Source organism: Dermacentor andersoni, chromosome 7, assembly GCF_023375885.2.
Source record: "Dermacentor andersoni chromosome 7, qqDerAnde1_hic_scaffold, whole genome shotgun sequence".
Classification (NCBI taxonomy): domain Eukaryota; kingdom Metazoa; phylum Arthropoda; class Arachnida; order Ixodida; family Ixodidae; genus Dermacentor; species Dermacentor andersoni.
Genome location: NC_092820.1, coordinates 179,208,364 through 179,214,363, shown reverse-complemented (window position 1 = coordinate 179,214,363; position 6,000 = coordinate 179,208,364).

Here is a 6,000-nt window from a genome sequence, read left to right as displayed (position 1 = left end):
TGCCTTGCTGACTTGCAATGCGTCGTCACAACGAGAGAACGGGGACGACGCTGGGGCCCCAATTGTCCGAGGGCCCTCTTCAAAGGAGGCCGGGGCGACGCTGCCAGGCCTTCCCGGTACATCACAGCCGTCTTGCTTCGGGGCTCACGTTACCTGGAACAGTGCCGGGCTATCCCTTCGCTTTCTGGAAGAGTCAAGCATTGAATAGCCCAACCGGCGCGTACGAAGTGGGGGCCTTCAACTTGTTTGCCCGTGCGCGCCTCTGGAATGTGGCATCCGTGCTTCTGCGCTTCTCAATTAGCTGTGGTGCGATTCGATGTGGTCTGGGGAACTCGAAGGGGCTCAGAAAAAGGTCCCGTATCTAACAACGCCAGGATCACGGGGAGCGGGGGGAGTGATGTAGGTCGTCGAGGTGGCAGCAGGTGTCGGAGCCGGCGGAGTCGGGTTGTCGTCGCCGGGAGCCATGAAGGAAGGCTCGACGTACCGTCCACTGCGCGAAGCTCCGTGACGAGGTACAGGGAACGTCCACCTCCACCAGATATGTTACGTAGGAAGACGCAGACGAAAAGCTATGTACAAGTATATTTACAAGAAAATACGCTGCGCTTGGCCAAGAGGCAACAGCCCGCGCTAGCTTCTAATCGTCGTCGTCTTCTTACTGCTCGGCTCTTCGTCATTGGAAATACTATCCCGTAGCAATATGCACATAATGCCTCAGTATGTATTTTGCATCAAAGTGCAGCTCACAAATGGAGTCGGTGACTTTCAAAGGGCAGATCGGTGCGGTGAAGATTGAGCTCCCGCACGCGTTGCTTTATCTGTGGGGACTCCAAAGAGCGAGAGCTTGGCCCGATCTTTCAATCTACTGTATACGGTTATGCATCCCACTACACAACAGTAGTTCTTTCGCCGAGGTGAGCTCATCCTCTCATTCTTCGTACACTCTGCCAAGTCGCCGAGTTACACGAGACAAACTATAGACATATGCGAGGGCCTTCCGCCCGCGTAAACATCGTGCAGACGGCATCGTTTGACGGAAGCGAGGAACCTCAATTCATGGAATAGCAGTAATTTTATTGTATTCTGTTTCTTTTCGCACGTACGTACTAGGAACAAAATAGACGAAACAAACACACGAACGACGGTGTGTCGAGCAGACTACAGCTCGGCGCCGCCGTAACCACCGTTGGTAGGCGTGGTTCCACCGGGCCTCCGAGGCACCCGATTGGCCGGAACGTCAGACGAAGGAGCTTTAAGAAGAAGGCGACTGCAGCGCCGCCGCCGCAAATTTCAACGTTTTCTGCTTCACTCTCGCCGCTTGCTGGGGCCTCCGTTGGACGCACTTCCCCATTCTAGTACTTTCTAGTAATATAAGCTCTATATGTCCAGCCGTGGTAGAGTGCGCCCGCTACTTTCCTGTCGGGAATGGTATACATAAAGCCCCTCCATCCACGCGCCACCGCCGACCAGGCGGTGGCGCGTGGATGGAGGGGCTTTAGGTATACACTCTAAAAAAAGTTTGCACCCTTTGGGGTCAGGGGCGTAGCCAGGGGGGGGGTGGGGTGGGGCTTATGGGGCTTCAGCCCCCCCCCCCCCCCCGAAATTTTTTCGTGCTGTCCATGCACCGCCCGACCAAAGCAACCCCAGGCGCAGGAAATCATTCTGGATTTGGTCTAGAATGTCTTTTTTACGCTCGAAAAGCCATTTCACCGCGAAAATTGCGAACTCGGGTTGAAGTTCGCGGCAACGTCCATGCACCGGGAGTCACATAACGCAAGCAGCCCCATCCGAGCACAAAGTTTCAATGGCGTTTTGATGACAAAGGGGCTCGCCGTGGCCTCTCGTGGAGGCCGCGGAATCTACACTCTATCATGGAATCTACGAAGCGCGTGGATGTCAATTCCGAAACATTATGGGTATAAAGTTCTCATAAACTTTTGATTTGAAAGGTGCATTGACATTTCCAAACGTGTGCTTTAGATTTTCAATTGCGGAACTTTGTAAGTTTAATGTTCCCATAAATATTTGATGCCAAAGGTGCATTAACTTTTCCGAAGTCGTACAACGGGCCATACAATGAGACAAGCTACAACACACTATCAGACAGGTTGTCAAAGCCCACAGTGAGGCCCAATGGGACGAAGTGTTGTGGTGGTTCATTCGTTCCGTCATGTCACATAAAAAAATATCAACATTTTTTTTCACCTGCGCCAAAGCATCCAGTGAAGACACTAAAGCCAGCCAAGGTAACTATGTTCTTATTTATTTATTCTACTTCGACTTTTAATCGGGAGGGCGCATTGAGCTTCCTCAATTTTTTTTTTGTTCTCGCTCACCTACCCGGGGGCTGTCAGAGCCAGCCAGAGCGCATGCGTTTTTTCAGTGTTGCCCCGACCACCGCGCGGCGCACTTCGGTGCGCGTTCTCTGGCCGAGTGCATTTTTGCCTGGCAGAGTTTTGGACGCTTTCTAGCTAGCAGTCGAGAAAAATAAACAATGGTCGCTCGCCGCCATCACTGTGGGGACTCGACGGATTGCACCGCGTTCGCTTGAGCACAACCTCTCCAGAAAGTCTTGTCTCGCCGGTGTAGGATACCGAGCAGTATGCGCATTGTTCTTGGTGGACCAAGCGTCTCGTGTTTTCTTCGCTATTCCTTTAATAGCCACATTAGTTGCCCAAAGTAGGCATTCGATTGTGACCAACATACTTTGCGTTTTCTTTTTTCATTATGGTTTCCCCACCCCAAGAATGAAAAAGAAGAAACGTTGCGGCGCAGCGAATCATCGCATGGTGTAAGTTCTATTTTGTTATAACTGTTTAAGGCTAGTAGCGCCGCTCAGGACGAGCAAAAAAGGACAGAGGTAGGGGTAATCAAAGGGAGCGGAAACAGGGTGAGCGCTAACTTCCAACTGAGGTTTATTTCGTGACACAAGACTACTTATACATTCGCAAACCATGTGACATCAACAAAGAAAACCAAGCAAGAAAACCGATAGCAACCAGGTGGCAACACATTCATACAGCCTGTGGCTGCAGTCGGAGATACGCCAATTCACTTCTTGATAATGATAATGAGGGTGAGCCACAAGGACTCGGTTTTCTGGTCAACGAAGCGTAGAAATTTCCGCAGTGTCAGACCCAGCGAAGAAGGTTCCGTAGAAGCCTTGAGCTGAGTGGAGAGCAGCTGGCGGTAGAGCCGAGCCTGTCTGTGCATCTCGGATTTGAGAATCTTGCAGATTCTGCTGGAATGTCCGGATGAGGGAATGAATCCACCAAAGAGGGAACCTACTTCCAGTGGGATAATCTTGCGGCGAGCACAAAAGGCCAAGGTACGGGCTTTGCACACGGTAGCCGCGATGAGCGAAACAGTAGCATACGGGTCACGAGTAGTAGCAAGAGAGGGGCCCGTTGAACTAGAAATGAAGGTCAAAAGCGTGGCAGTTTGGGCGAGTTGGTATGTCATAACTTCTTCCGTTCCATTCCGCCCATTCTAAGTTGGTGAAGAGAGGCATTGCTAACCTTTGCCTTAATAATGCTCTGAAAAAGTCGTGCCACCATAGTGTTTCGTCTAGCTTTGCCTCTCAGTGCGAACGGCTTTCGCAGGCTGGTTATCCCGTGTCCCTACAAGTGTCAATAGCAGAACGAATTCTTAGACAGTGTAGAAAAGACAACCAGCACGCACATAATCCTGTAACCACTCGGGGTAGGACTAGCGTCATCCCTTATATTCACACCGTCTCACATAATCTTAAGAAAATCGCCCAGCGAGCGAACGTTCGTGTAGTATTTTCTGCCCCCAATAAGCTCATGAGGATTTGCAAACTCACTAATCCGAATAAGGTAGCTCCTCTTTCCTGCGACAAGAACCACAAAAATAAGTTTGTTAATTGCGCACATTGTGTTGTTTATTCTTTTCCACTCAAGTGCGGAAAACGTTACGTTGGACAAACTGGCCGATGCCTGAATGACAGGCTGCGCGAGCATGGTTACAATGCCAAGAATTGTATTACAGCTGGGGGGTTTCTCGCGCAGCACTGCAAAACGTGTGGTTGCGAACCTATCTTAGAGGAATGCGTCATTCTTGGTCGCAGTCGTAATCAGCTCACAAGAGAAATCGTCGAAGCAAAGGCTATCATTGGTCTGGGCCATGCATGTGTTAGCTCACCCTCATTATCATTATCAAGAAGTGAATTGGCGTATCTCCGACTGCAGCCACAGGCTGTATGAATGTGTTGCCACCTGGTTGCTATCGGTTTTCTTGCTTGGTTTTCTTTGTTGATGTCACATGGTTTGCGAATGTATAAGTAGTCTTGTGTCACGAAATAAACCTCAGTTGGAAGTTAGCGCTCACCCTGTTTTCCGCTCCCTTTGATTACCCCTACCTCTGTCCTTTTTTGCTCGTCCTGAGCGGCGCTACTAGCCTTAAACAGTTATGACATACCAACTCGCCCAAACTGCCACGCTTTTGTCTATTTTGTTACATCTTTTGCGGAAAGTAATAGGCCATGGGACGCTTCAGCTGCCGGGCACACTTACTATATTATTGCGATAGCAATTATATGGAGACTCTAGGCGCATTCCTGCCGTCGCCCTCATGTTCCGCATAAAGTTCAAGGGCGATAACATCGTCACCGCGCGCCGCATGCTGTATGTGCGAGTGAAAGCGTGTGGGGGGTGTGGGGGGAATGGGTGAGTCTACGATGGTGGCTTAGTCTTTTGTGCGCAAAGGAGAAAAGCGGGGAGCAAGCGCGCCGCCTTCCGTCGCGCGCAATGCACCGGGCGGAGTGGATGGTATTGGGGCGGGATCTAGGATTCTGTGAATCTGTGATTGCCCAACATGGTTTATTTGCCTTGTTTGACCCATTATATGCCATGACTTTTTCTTAGATACGTAGATTTATAGGAGACTTATACGTATGTTTGGATATCTTGTTGCGAGGTTTTGTGAATACGTGCAGTGAACTTTGTCTCCCGTGGCAATTTTTTGCCATTTATCAAGCTGTATCTTCGCATTTGTATATTCCATTGTATCTTCGCATTTGTAATGTACGAGGGCGAGTCAAATGACAGTGAGCCTACCCACCCCGAGCAATTATGGTTCTGTTCATTATCTGCAAGGCCTGCGCGTAGCACGCAGGCAACTCTCATTAAAAAAGTGGCTCGCAGGTGTGAGGATAAATGTTCTTTAATGCGCTCGTACACTGGGTTGAACATGGTTGCGTGACGTAATGGACGCTCCAGAAGTTGAGCAGCGTGGTGCCGTGAGGTTTTTGTCAGCTGAAGGTGGGGGGTTTCCCAAAAAGAAATTAGTCACCGTATGGCTGCCGTGTACATTGAACATTGCATTTCATTGGCTACTGTGAAGCGTTTGAACAAACGGTTCAAAGAAGGACGTGAAAGTTGCAAAGACGATTCCAGACCGGGCCAAAGCCATCGTGCAATCACCCCTAACGAAATTGCAGTAGTTGATGAGCTGATGACACAAGAACGGAGGATAAGCATCGATGAACTGGCAGAGCGTGTGAACATCAGTCACGGTTTTGTTCACCGTCACCGTTCACGCCATCATTCATGAACATCTCGGTTATCGGCTCTTGTGTAACCAATGGATGCCCAAGATTTTGAACCACCGCCAGAATACGGATAAGTTCGGTGCTGCCTTTACTCATCTGATCCGGTATCACAATAAGGGTGACGATTTCTTGTCTGCAATTGTGATCGGGGACGAACCATGGTGCCACTACAACGAGCCTGAAACACGACGGCAAATCTTACAATGGAAACATTCGAATTCACCACCCCCCAAGAAAGCAAAGGCTATCATTCCCGCCGGAAAGGTGTTGTTCACTTTTATTTTTCGATCGTCAGGGGCCATTGCTGATAGAACTTGCTAAATCTTGAAAGACTATCAATTGTTTCCCATATTGTGAAACGCCGGATCGGCTGCGTGTCTCAATCAAGAACAAACTACGTGAAGAATTGACGAATGGGGTCATCTTGT